General features: G+C 56.2%; 1 long non-coding RNA gene across 1 annotated transcript in view; it reads right to left on the reverse strand.

The window, feature by feature from the left end:
• LOC123479472 (uncharacterized) overlaps window positions 1–10,581 on the reverse strand; it is a 28,079-nt gene extending 17,498 nt beyond the window's left edge. Inside the window, exons 1-2 of the long non-coding RNA XR_006655100.3 lie at window positions 10,437–10,581; window positions 9,019–9,144 (exon numbers count right to left, since the gene is read on the reverse strand). This is a non-coding gene — a long non-coding RNA (uncharacterized lncRNA). The remainder of the gene's footprint in view (window positions 1–9,018; window positions 9,145–10,436) is intronic.
• Window positions 10,582–13,942: the final 3,361 nt, after the last annotated feature.

The following is a 13,942-nucleotide window of genomic DNA, read 5'->3' on the forward strand; positions in this document are numbered from 1 at the left end:
TTACGCCAAATACCCTGGCAGTTCCTGACAGAGCTAGTGTTCATAAAATGAAAGTCGTAATGACCGCCCCCAGGCTCTAAACGATGTATGTTCACTGGCTCATTTAATCCTCACTGCAACCCCGCATTGGAGGTACCGTTAGCACGCCCATTTTACAGATGGACAAACCAAGGCATAGAGGTGCTAAGAACAGTGCCCGAGGGAGCGTCAGACCAGGGGTTAAATCTGGCAGACAGACATCAGAGCCCACACACACGCCTCTAAGTACCACAAGGAACAATTGCCTATTCATCTTTGTCATCCCCCTGTCCAGCCCAAGACCTGGCTCAGAGCAGGTGCTCCGTAACATTTGGTGGCTGTAGCACTCACAGCTGCCAAGCTTCCAGTGCGCGCCAACCTCACTGTGCTGGGAGCCCCTGCAGGGGGAGGCACAGAGGCTGGCTCAGAGGGGTCCTAGGTTAAAGTGGCCAAACAGCTCCGCTGGCCTGTAGATCTACGCTGTCCTTGGTGCCAGACTAAGGCTGAAAGTGATGGGGCAGCAGCTCTTTGGGATGGCTGCTGGTCAGTGATTAACCCACCCATTGTGGCCTCGACAGGGTGGTAGGAGAGTCCAGAGTAGGGTGGAGAGGGGAGCAGGCCAGAGCATCAAAGTCCAAATGCAAGGGACTCAGGAACCCCCTAACCCAATTGTTCACACCCATTTAACAGACGAGGAAACTGAGGCCCAGGTGTTAGAATGATTTGCCTGAAGCTGAAGAGCACAGCAAAGGCTTATAAAGGCACCAGCATTCTCTGAGCCTTTTCTCTTCACCGTGCAGGCTGACCTGGACGCCTTCCCCCTGGAAATTTTGCTAAATAATTAATTAGCTTCATGCAGCCCAGTAACCAAGAGGCCTGAACACTCGGGTGATCCCTGCAGAGGAATATGTGCCCCCAGAAAATTCAGCTGGGTGCCTGTGCCCAGCCAGCTGCAGGCCCTACAAAGAGAACCAGGAGAGAAGTTGGGAGAAGGCCAACTGCTAATTGTGGAAAATAAATCAGAGACATCTAAACCACACCGTCGAAGAAGGGCCGGTTGCACGCAGACATGTTTCCTTTTCTGTGCTTGCTCACCAAGTTTAATTGTTAATTGAAAGCCGTGAGTTATAGAAGTTTCTTAGACACCAAAGAAGGAGTCGAGCTCACAAACAGAGCTGCTTGTGCCTGGCATCTTATAGAAGTTTAGGAGCGAATGTACAGTGGACTGGCTTTTAACATCTATTCATTCCACCCTTTGCTAGGTGCCTTCCTAGACTGCAGACACACGGAAATTTTTGAAACTACTTTTTCCAGTAACCTTCGCTATTAGGATTCAAGATTTAGCGTCAGATTTCATCAGTCAGGTGCCCTTGCATGAGATCTGCAAGACTGCTTCTGCAGCTCCTGCTGCTTTCTGGGAAAAGGGGGGAGGGGGAAGGGTGCCACTTGTTGCTGCTGCTGTTGCTGTTTTGCTGCAGTGCTGACGCAGGTGGTCAAGAGGTGAGGCCCAGCGATCCCTCTACTAGTGCGGTTGGTCGCAGCAGCTGCAGTGCGTGGCGGGCAGCAGGGGCAGCTTCCCAATGCCAGTACCGGTACCGCATGGGGCCCGGAGCGGGCGCCCTCATGATTACCAAGGAAGCTGTTTCCTTGGTGGCCCCGTTCTGCCATGTGGCTTTGAGAGATGTTTCTGAAAGCTCAACCTCAAGCCTACATCTTTGGCCCTCCCAATAGTTCATACTCTGTGATAAATTCCTTCCTTTCAACTCACAAGAGTGGATTGGCTCCTCTGTGCTCTGCAATGGAGCCCTGATGCACAGTGCTTTGTATTCTACTCCCAGCTCGCTCGCTCTCTCTCCCCCCTCCCCCGCTCCCAGATATGAGTCTACCAGAAAGCTGGACCCGAGCAAGCCCAGTGACAGTCTCAGCCCAGCTTACAACTGCCCTTGCCCTTGGACAGTAAAGCCCTGTCACTCGGCCAAGATTGTCTCTCAACTCTCTTCCCTTGGGATGAGTTTTCCTCCAGCATTTCCTCAGTCCCTCAGATCCCAGTCCAGGGTGGTAAATACATTTTCATTTCCTCTGTCAGCTCCGAGCAGTTAGTAGTGATGGCCTGGACCAGTGTGTGAGAAAAAGCGTGAGGCTGCTCCTGGACTCAGAAGGAGTGCACACTGCCATCAGCACCTGCCCCGGTGCAGAAGCGGGCACTGGCCGTGTGCACACTCACATATTGGAGGGCGAAATGAACGAAGGGGCTTTCCGCTTAAGCCAGAGCGGGGTCCACTCGGCCACACACTCCCCAGACGGCTCCCCAGCCCTGCTTCCGCCCCCGCTGGCACTGCCCCTCATTCCCCAACTCGGCGTTTCCCGTTCACCCGTTTTACCAACAATCCCTAACGCTTCCTGATTCCTCTCCTCAACTTAATCCCTCTCTGACACTAGCTCTCACACTCACCAGGGTTCTGGCCTCAGAACTTGACCTCGAGAAAGAGCTGCAGCTGCAATGGGCTAATTTCTTGAACGAAAGTAGGTCCACACCTTCTCCAGGAAGAGCCTTGACCTCCCTCTAGGTTCCCCAAAACTGCATCCTCGTGTGTCTCGGTGCCTAGTCAGCGCTGGGCCCTTGGGACGTGCTCGATAAACCCGTGGATCAGTAAGAGAATACCTGGGTTACTCAGGAGTGACCTCACCGACCACCGGCTTCCCTTTTCCGTTCTCACCTCAGCCCATTCCCGTACTCAGATGCCTTTGCTAATACTGACACCTGGCCTCCCACATCTCCGGGAAGACTGCATCCCCCCTGAGTCACCATTGTACCCCAATCCAGCCTGCAGCAGAGGCTGGCTACTGTGGGACAGAAAATTGTGCCCTTTGGGGCCACTAGACTCCCCTTTGAGGGAAGAGAAGCAAGGTAGAGGCCGGGGTGGGTGGTAAGTCATTTTCCAGGAAGACAAAGAGTCCCTGAGCCCACCCCGCAGCACCCCAGTCTGGTCTCTTGCTCACCAGCCACATTGTTTCCACTAACAAGAAACAGGTGGTGTGGTAAACTGAGGTGTTGTAGCAGGCTCTGGCCCTCATTAAGGCCAAGGGCAGGGACAATGGGTGATTTATCGGGTCATAAACAGCAGCTCAATGGGGGCCAGTGCCCCCAGCCCCCAAGGATTGAGGAAGCAGTGGACAGAGGCCACTGGTCTTGGACTGTGGGGTCAGGCTGGAGCTCAGAAGGAAGCTCCTCTTCTCCTGCTGATTCTGGGCTCTGAGCCAGGCAGCCTGGGACAGGCAGAGCCCAGCGACAGCTCCCGGAGGGTCCAGATGCTCACAGCTGGAGAAAGTGTACATGGACCTGGGAGTAGGGGAAGGAGGAGCGGGGTGGTGGGGGCAACCACAGAGGAGCAGAGGTGCACAGGGGAGGGTGGGCAGGGCTGATGGAGTCTGGGAGACCCCAAGAGGTACAATGGGGCCTGTCTCTCCCAAGAGACAGAGCCAGAGCCCAAGAGCCCCATGCAGTCAACCACACCCCAGAACACCCCAGAGAGGGGGTGAAGGAAAAGGCAAGCCAGTCACTCTCCCCAGCGGCCCCATACCAGACAGAGGGGGTGGTTCAGACCCATGCTGCCTTAATTCAAGCCCCAGCCCTGCCAATCATTGGCTGTGTAACCTTGGTAGCTTTCTTAACCCCTCTGTGCCTCAGTTTTCCCACCTGTAAAACGAAATAACATTGCCTCATGAGAATTGCGTTAGTTAATGGACTCAGAAGAGTGCTTGGCACATAGTGCTGTTTGGTTTAGGTTATTATTTCTAAGACGAAACTCCCTATGAGCTGGAGTGGTGAGGAGGGGTATTCTCACCCTTCCCATTGACAGCAGCAGCAGCCTCTAGGAAGCTCCTCCTTGCACATCCATTATTCCCAACCTCTGCAACTGCTCCCTCATCCAACCAGGATCCCCAAGTGGTGGGAGGGACAAGGGGCCCCAACCCTGCCTGGAGACTGTATAAGCCAGCTGTATCAAGACAGCCTGGGTAAATAACCAAAATGAGCACTGTTTATTGGGCACCTTCTTTGTGCCAGGCCTGATGCTGGCGCTTTACCTGCACTTGTCCATTTAATCTTCAAGGTGGGCCCACCCTGCACAGATGAGAACACCAAGGTTTCCAGAGTAAGTGTCTAAAGCCACCCAGAAAGTCAGAGGAGCTGAGGTCAGGACTCAAGACTTCCTGCTCCGGAATCTGAGCTCTTCCCTCCAAAGTGGATAGGGACCCTCAGCCATTCATGTCACAAACACTGAGGGACTTTTTAAAATGCAGAGCCCTCAGATCCTTTCAGACTTCAAGAATCGGGGTCTCAGTGAGTGGGGCCCAAGAGTCTACATTTAAATATAATAGCTGCTTTGGACCTCCTCCCACCCCACGCAGCCCCTGTCTCGGGAAGTGGGACCCCAGAGGAGGAAAAGGGAGATGGAGCACAGCATCTGCACTGGTTATTTCTGGGGGGATGGAAGTATCTTTGTCCCTGAACCCCTGTCATCCCAAGATCCCTCAGTTGCTCGCTCCTGGAACTGGGGCCTAAAGAGGCAGAAGGCCAAAGAGGGCAAGACAACTTGTCTCCAACATGTCGGAGGGAGAGGTCCAAAGCATGGAGGCTGAGAGGAGCAACAGGGCCCACAGGCCACCTCCTGTCCTTTGCAGGGGTACAAGTGGGACGCAGAGGGGGCTGACACCTTGGACAGAGCCCAGGAGCCCCATGTACTCAGTGTAGGGAGGGTGGTTCTTTTAGACTTGCCCCCCTGCCTGCGACACAGTAGGAACCCTCTCCCCACTGTCTCCCCTGAACACCCCAGACGTGATGGGAGAGTTACCCTGGGCTCCCTGCGCCGTAGGGGCAGCAGACGCCGGTCTTCAGCGAGGAGTGGAAAGCGATCAGCACACATCACATCATGCTTGGCGCGGACCCCATTGGCGGGCACCCTGCCACTGTGCAGGCCAGCCATCTCCCTACAGAACCTGTGTCGGTGGGAGAGAGGCTGCCAGGGGGGTCAGTGCCCATCAGGAATGGCCCAGCCTTGGGAAGCCCCCTTACCACCCCCCCACCATCCTAAAGTCCTGTCTTTCCTGGGCCTGGTTTGTAATTCTTTCATATTTATGTGACCATTTACTTTCAGTGCCTCCTCCTCCAGGCTCTGTGAGACAAGACTGAGCCCTCAGAGTCCACCAGTGTGTGTTCTGAGCACTCGGCACGTTTGCTGAATGAATGAATGAATGAATGAATGGACAAATGAATGAACTTGAATGAAAATGCCACATTCCTGTCCATACCCTTGCTCCTAACACAGCGCATAGGTGCTCAGTACTCAGAGTTGGCAGGATGTAAAATGAAAAGAAACACTTCTCGCCGGAGCTGGGAACTCAAGGTCAACCCCAGGGCAATTCCACAGCAGTTAATCAAGGAAGACTTCCTGGTGGAGATGGGCAGGGAGCAGGGGCTTCAAGTCTCACATCTTTCTTCCTATTCACCACCTGTTTCCGGCAGGAACTCCCGGAGAGCAGAGGTCATGTCTGGGTCTCCGGGCCTTCCCCAGCACACCGCCATGGCAGCCGCCTGCACGTGACCTTTCCCACTGTCTACTGCCAGCTGTGACTCACAGCTCATGAGCCTTTCCTCTTGGCTAGAGATGGGGAGCACATATTACAGTAAAATTACTAACGGCATGTCACAGCTGTGACCACACTTACGTGCAGAGCACCTCCCCCAAGACCCCAATGCCAAAGCAATGATCTCACCTTTAGGGGTCAGCAGCAAGCAAGGACTGGTCATCCCAAAGGCAAGTGGATGGCCTGTATGACCCTGGTCTGCCTGAAAAGCCCAGAGTCTGGTCCCTTCCCCTCAGAGCTGGTCGCACACCCTATCCCCCTTCCCCCAAGCAGCCCAGCTGGGGTAGGGACTCAGTCCCTCCTGCCCCTCCCCAACCTGGGTGAGCAGAAGGGCGAAAGGGGAAGTGGTGGAGGTGGCCTATCGCTGCCTTTCCTCCCTGCTGGGTCCAGGATGCTCATGCTGGGTAAAGTGGCATCTGAGGATGTGGCTACAGTGGCCAGCTACTGGCGCCAGCAGAAATCCCCAGCCTGTCAGTGGACCCTGTTCATACGCGTTCACTGACCAAGCACTGAGTAAGTGCTGAGGAGATACCTGTGGAGTGAGGTCACACCCCTGCTTGCCCTCTCGTCCTAGACAGGACACTCCAGGGACCCAGACTATTCTAGATCCTCCTGTCAGACCCTAAGAGGACCCAGGGCATCCACTCCTACAGGGAAGCTCAACAGGAAAAAAAGGAACACAAAGGAACTGGACTCACAACCCATTGGATGCTCTTAGGAAAGTTACTCAACTTCTCTGGGCCTCAATCTCCTCAACCATAAAATGAGACCAAGACTAGCTGCCCTGTGTGCTGCCGTGAGAATGAATGAGTGCAGTGGCCTAGAGCTGCAGTGGGCAGATAACAGCCAATGGCAGCCCTTCTTGGCATTGTGCTGCTGCCATTAACAGATCAGTATCAGGGAAGAACGGAGGCTTCAGGGAAGGGACAGAACCAAGGTGCTTGAAGAAAGAAGTTGGAAAGGCCCCATCTATGCTATGCCAACTGCAAACTAAAGGGCACAAGGACCTTGTGGTAGACATGATCTCCCAACATCCATTGTCCCTTCTTCCCCGTTTGCAGTCAGATGCCATCACAGAAAGACTCTTGCCCAGCTTCCCTTGCAGCTAAGTGTGGCAGGCTGACTGCATTCACCAATGGGATATAAGCAATGTGTGTAATTTCCAGGAAGTTTCCTTAAAAGGAAGGAGCATGTCCTTCTTTAGCTCTTTTTCCTCTTTCCTGCTGGCTGGAGCTCCAGCAGCCAACTTGAGCAATGACGCGGCCTTGGAAATGAAAACTACACCCAGCAGATCAATAAGAAAGAAGGAGACTGGGTCCCTGACAGCATGTAGCTGTCAAACCAGCCCAGGGATTTACCTCCAGACTTCAAGTACATGGGCAAAAAACACATGTCTATCTTGTGTAAACCAAATTTAACTCTGATATAAGCCCTCAAATCCCATATGTGGTTGGGTGGGGCCCAATGGGACATAGAGGGTGCCTGGACGAGAAGACATCCCCTGGAGAAGCCTTCCTTCCGCATGCCCTGCAAGGCTAGGAGGGGCCCTGTTGGAAAGACTAAGCTCCAGGAGGAGCTGGGGATGGATGAAAAAGGAAAGAAAAAGGGCAGGGAGGGAGGAAGAGAGGGAAGAATGAGGTAAGTGTGTGAGATGAGAGATATCCGGAAGGAAGAAAACACCCTGGGAAAATGCTTCAGGTGACAGCCAGCCAGGCTGCGGAGGGTGGAGAGAGCAGGACGGCTGACCTGACCCACTGTCCACGTCTGACTCTTGGTTTTCCTGTCTGCGCTTCGGTAATGGGCCTTTACTAACTCACTACTCTAGGCAAATGTAAAGTAATTTTAAAAACCAACAACAACAGCATGGCGCTATACCAATACCTCCCCCAGCCTCTCTGTGCTTGAGACGCCTCACCTGAGAGGGAGGAATGGATAACAATGGAAACCATCTCACCAGTTGTCACGAGAACTCAGGGAGACCAGCCTTGTGACACGCTTCTCCCAGGGAGTGGCCCCGGGCCAGCGCTCAGGAGACACCCCTGTGCATTGTTGCTGATGTTGAAACCCTGCCCTGCATGTAAGGAACCAGATGCTGCCGCCGGCTGGTGCGAGTTGAGGGAAAGAGCTCTGGGCTCCTCACCCCAGAACAGCAGCCCCGGTCCTTGGAGACGCTAAAGGTCAAGTAACAAAAACGCCCTGGGAGAGCCACACCTTCCACCCTATCAGGCCCCTGAGGGCACAGGCAGGGGATGAGCTCTGTAGGGAGACCTGGTGGGTGGGAGTGGCCAGGGCATAGCCTGCTGTCCCACTGTAGCCAGGCCAGGCCTCTGGCAGGTGCACATTTGGTCACAAGAGGCTGGCAAGAGGTCAGATAGGGCAGCGGAGGTCACGTGGAGGGCAAACACAGGCCTGAGAGGCAGGGGGAAAGGGGAAAGGCCTGCCCTGCCTGGGGAAGGCAGGGGAAGACTCGGGGTTGACCGCAGTGCTATTGCCGGTGGTTAGATGAGCTAATGCACAGGGGCGTCCTTCCTAAAACTCCTCCGAAAAAGCAGGTGGTTATGTTAGGAGCCGGACCGCTGTGAAGGGTGAGAAGGGACTTCATGCGGGGAACTGGGGGCTGCCATGTCTCCTTGGGGACAGCAAACAAGAAAAAAATGAGTTTACATTAAAGTTGCCACGACTCCAGGCGCTGGGAGGGAGATCCAGCTGCCCACAGGATGAGCTCTGATGTGGAGGGAGCTGCGACAGAGTCAGGAGCAAAACGGCCTGCAACTCTAAGCTCTAAGCATGGCCTCCAACCAGCAGTGATCCCTCTGAGACTCTGCTCCCAGCTCCGCAGAATCAGACCGGGGCAAAGTCCCGATTCTGGGCCTGGGTCGGGGACTCATGCAGGGGTGAGTTTAAGCTACCTTGGACAAAATTACCTAATTGCTCTGAGTCTTTGTTTCTTCTGTTTAAAGAAGAGAAAACCAGAGCTGGGCTCGGAGGGCCCCTGGGAAGATTGATTCAGTGGCTGCCAGCTAAGAGCCTGGCATCCAGGACAGGCTCCATAAATATTGTCTAGTGAGCTGCTCTTTGCCTCCTGTCTGGGCAGGGATTGGACTGCCCGTGTCTCTGAGTTCTTTTTAAGTCTAGAATTCCTTGATTCCACAACACTGTGATTCTCCAAGTCTGACTTGGGGACCTGAGGACTGGAGACGACCGCTCAGCTGAGCTCTGCCCCACGCAGCCCCGGCCCAGCACCTGACAGCCCTGGGCTTCACCCTGCCCATCACGTACCCCCAGCCCCGTGGCAGCCCCGTGGCCACAGGTGGCCCTGCCAGCCATCCCTGACCCCTGCATCATGCTCCTCACCTGGAGTCAGAGAGCAGCACGAGCCCCTCGGCTGATGTTCTCACACCTACAGTCCCCTGACAATGTCACATGCTGTGGAAGTTGGCAGGGCTGGAGGGGCCACAGATGCCAACACAAATACCATTCCTGTGGAGGGAAAAGAGCCCATGGGGTTATTTTTAACCTGTTGATCAGAGGCCACAGCTCTGGCCCTGGGTGGCCTGGGGCTGGGGTCTCTGAGGGGTAAGTGAGCGGTCAGCCTCTCCTCAGTGACTCCCAAGGGCATTGGGTTGCAGGGACGCCGGCCCCCACACCACTCTGATGGAGAAGGAGAGAGGGAGGCACAGATCAGGACACGCCCCATCTTGTCCATTGGTCCCAACTGGGGTTAAGCACTCAGCCCCGAAGGGCAACAGTGCCATGAATTATTGAATAGTGAACTTGGAGATGGGTCTTCTCCAGTCCCTGCATGGTACAGCTAAGGAAACTGAGTCTTAAGAGAGGAAGCTCAAGGTTATACCACTGGTCAGCGCCAGCTCCCTGTTCTATTGTCCACCTCCTGACCCCAAATCCAGCATGGACTTTCCAATAACTCTCAAGGCCACATCGAGGAGGTCACTTTGCCCCAGCTCCTCTGCCCTCTTCTCAGTCTGTCCCACCTGGTGGACCGAGCCCATGACAAGCCCAAGATGAGACCCCAGGCCCTGGCTCACCCTCCAAGGACTTCCCAGGGGCCCAAGCAGTGCCCCTGGGGGCCAGCAGCAAGGGCCAGTGCAGTGGGTAGCGCCATGGTGGCTAGAGGCCCAGGCGAGGACGTGCAGGCCAGGGCGTGCCTGCGTGGGGGGAGCAGGACCGAGCTTCTGCCAAGAGCCTGTTGCCGGCTGCTGCTGAGTCTGTGTTTGCCAGAGGGAGGGGCACGGGCAGCAAGCAGACAATGGACCCCACAGCCTAGCCTCTCGGCCTTGGCCCCTTGAGCTGAGCAGGCAGCTGCTGGCCCAAGCAGCCGCCTCCGCTGGCCTCTCACGTAGTCCACGTCCTGCCTGCTGGGCAGCCCTTATCACCTGGTATGTGCCAGGAGCCCACACACTCACAGTCTGCGGTGGGGAGGGAACTAGAGGCCTGTGATGGATGGCACCAGTGGGGAGGAAGGCTGCCCGCTCCTCCCCAACTCCCAGAGAGGGGCCCCGAGCAGGCCCTGTGTACCTTTTGGGGGATACTCCATCCCCAAAGAGACCTTAGCCCCATCTTACCAAGTGCTGTCTCTCAACTACTCTCCTCTTAGACTGAGGGGCTTGGAGTGGGAGAAAAGGAAGAGGCTTTATGCTTACTCTGAGTCACCAGCTCACAAATACCAATTATATTTCAATATAATAAATACTATTCATTGTAGCCATTTAATACACAGAGGAACAGAGGCACAGAGAGGTTGTATAACTTACCCACAATCACACAGCTGGTAGAGACAGAGCCAGGATTCGGATCCAGGCAGGCTGGGTCCAGAACCAAACCACTGCCCCACGGAGCGCAGCAGGAGCGGGGGTGGGACTGGGCAACACTCGCCTGCTAGCCCTCAGGAACAATAGCTGTGCGGTCTGACCCACGTGGGCTCAACTGGTAACTTCTTGCTCTTAGCCAAGTGAGGTCCTTCTCTGGGCCAATGATTCCTTGTCTGTAAGGTGGGCACAGTGATGTCATCAGGAAGTACAGTAGCAGGAAGGTGCTACTGCCCTTCACCTGGCAGAGCTCAAAGTTTCCTTCCATTGAGTGGTTGGAATGTTCTCTGTCTGGCCAGTTGAATCCACCACCCCAGCCTCCACTGCCCTGGGCCAAACCCACAGGGCGGCTCCACTCCCTGGCCCTCGGGCTCCGCTGCAGGCCGCCAGCATGCTTAGCCGGTAGCCTTGGTGGCTTGCTGGCTCAAGCACTCTCATTTAACCCTGGGTGCTCCCTGTCGTCTCCCCAGGAAGACCACCGGGGCTTACAGTGGAGCTGGGAGGACGGTCTGAGGGCAGAGGCCTTGTCTCCCCATCGGACTGGAGGGTCTGAGGAAGACAGGGAAGGTGACAGCACCCAAGTGCACAGTGTCACTCGAGCTGGGGCTCCCTGAGAGCAGAGGCTGAGTCTGCCATCACACTGGGCCTTCCCTCAGATGGATGTCAATACGACTTCCAGGCCAGATTGGCGTCCCCGAGGGCAGACCTCCTTCCTCTCCCTGTCAGGCAGGGGTGTCCCTGAGGTCAGGGCTGCTTCCTCCAGAGTCCTGGGAGCTGAAGTCTGCCACGGTCCCTCGCTTGTCCTGTTCGGCCACCTCCCCATTCTCTGAGGCGTCCCTGTGTCTCCTGTGGCGCCTCCGGTGGTCACTTCACTTTCAGTGGTCAGGGAGGCAGCAGATTCCCGGCATCTCGGACGTGCTGGCTGGCGACTCGGCCCCTCAGCCTTTCTCCCCCACCTGGTCAGCGGACACCTCTGCTTTCCTTCTTCTCTGCCCCTCTCCCCGTGTCTTTCTGGTCAGGCCGGTTCCCCGCCTGCCTGCCCCCCACCCCCCATCCTAACCCCTAGCATAGATCATGGGGGGTGGGCCGCACATGTGGCTTCATTTCATCTTCACAAGCCTAGGGCGCAGATTGGGAGCGTGCTCTCCATCGGATGGATAGGTGAGGGAATTGGGGCCACGCTCACAGAGCTTGTAGAGGCAGAGTCAGGATTCAAACCCCGCAGGCTGAGGTTGAGGGAACTGCTAGCTCCTGGGGAGCGGGACGGGGCTGGAAGCAGGGCCTGACGTTGCACCCTTGCCGGCCCGTTAGCCCAGCTGGGACACATGGCTTGCTCAGCCTCTGCACTCAGAGAGTCCCAGCTTGGGGTGCCCGCGTCCGAGGGAGCCCCAGCCTGAGTGACACTGTGCACTTGGGTGCTGTCACCTTTCCTGTCTTCCTCAGACCCTCCAGTCTAATGGGGAGAAGTAGCCACAGCTCTTTTTCTGAGGCCAGTGTACGCAGGAGCATGCAGGCTTAAGCAAGGGTGGGAACATGTAAATGTGGGGGGGCCCTGTCCTCACTCCCTCAGAACCACCCTCCTGGAGGGAGAGGACTCCTCACTGTAAGGAAAGAGAACCCCCCAGAAGTGCTTTCTGAGAGGCCGTAAGACAGAGAGGGGAGAGGGAGACAGAAGTGCCGTCACATCTGTTCTGTGGGTGGCTGGGCTCGCTGCCCCGGACAGCTGGGCCACATCTGGCTTCCAGACGTCCACTTCTTGCTCCGTGATTCACTCTGTGCGAGGACGTGCTTGGAGCAGCCCATGGTCTCCCACACGCATACACGGCCCCACTGCACAAGAGAGCGCAGCCAGGACGGGGAGTCGATGAGCGCCCCTTCTTTTCCTGCCCCGGGCCCTAGTGTTGCCTCTCACACAGCCACAGCCGTAGGGAGGAGGGGTCCAGTCGACCCTTGAGTCACCATGACTCAGTCTCCCCTGCTGGAGCCCCCACACTCAGGCTCCCACGGCTTCATGCAAACACGGTGAGCAGGCGTGGAGTCAGCAGGGAGGGAGCGGCAGACCAGCCAGGAGGCCTGATGCCCCCCACCCAATCCTTCCCAGGGAAGGAAACCTCCAGCAGAGCTGAGGATGGGGCTGGGGAGCGAAAACAACATTCCAGGGAGGGAGGAAATGGGGAGCACATGGCATTTCCCCATCAAGTTGGGGCTCCCTGAGGGCAGGGCTGGGTCGCCCCTCATACTGGGATTTTTATGAGGACAGGGGCTGTGTCTTTCCCATCAAAATGGATCTGAACTGAATTTCCTTTAGGTCTAAAACAGGTGGTTCATCCACCATCTCCATCATTCGGGGTTTTCAGACTGATTTGAGTCGGGAGGAATCAACTTCTTCAGTAAAACCCCATCCAGGGAAAGGACAATTACACACACTGACAGGGGCACCCCCCCAACCGTTCATCAACCCACTCAGTTCACCCACTCACCCCTCTGGGTGGTCCGTCCCACAGTCTAGCCCAATCTCTCGTGCTAGCTAAATCATCTACCAGGCAGGATGGACCCACAAGATTAGTGTGCAGGGCCTGCCAGGGCCCGGTGGGGTGGGGATCTAGCAGAGAGAGGTGGCATTGCTGGTATCGGTCTCTCACATTCGGCCACCCTCAACTGGAGGGGTCTGCAGGTCCAGTGCCTCCTAGATCCGCCGTTGAGCACGGGAACAGGCAGATGAGCCTGGGCCCCTGTGGCCCAGGGAGGCCAAGCTAAGTGGGCTCTTGCTTCCCTGAGTCCAAATCAGCACAAGAAATGGGTGCCAAACCCTATCAATTCATGCTTACCCTGCACCCTAGCCCCGCCCTGGGATTAGAGGACAGGGAGACCTCCTGCCCCAATGGGTCACCAAGAGGGTGCAGCCCCACCCTGGAGCAGATACATCTGGTAGTGAAGGAAGCAGGAAATGGTCTGGACAGGCCTGGGAGTCCCTGCCCCAATCCTTAATCACCTGTCCACATCAGGAGCTGGGCTCTCCCCAGATGTCTCTCTCAACACACCCTGTCTCCTCCGTAGCTCCCACACTCCTTTCAGGGACATGAACCACAGGGACATGCAGCACCAGTGCTGGTGTGACCACAGTGGAGGCAAAGGGCCCTCCTGGGCCCTCCTTGTTCCACTGATAACCCCACCTCCAGGCAGGGTCAGAGCGTGCCTCCCCACCTCGCCCTGAGAGTTGGGCATCACCATGGCTACTGTGCCTTGAGATATCAACCCACCATACAGACGTGGGGACTGAGGCCTTTGACGACTGCAGAGCCAGGGTAGATCCAGCCCTGGAGTGAGCCCCGTGGTTGGCGCTCACTCTGCCTGAGTCAGGGTGGCCCCTCGCCTGGTCAGACTGTGAGCTCCCTGAGGTCAGGGGCTGGTCTCCAGCTTCCTGAAAGGAATCGGCTGAGAGGGTGCAGGCT

The sequence above is a fragment of the Desmodus rotundus genome, chromosome 11 (genome assembly GCF_022682495.2).
Source record: "Desmodus rotundus isolate HL8 chromosome 11, HLdesRot8A.1, whole genome shotgun sequence".
NCBI classification, from domain to species: Eukaryota; Metazoa; Chordata; class Mammalia; order Chiroptera; family Phyllostomidae; genus Desmodus; species Desmodus rotundus.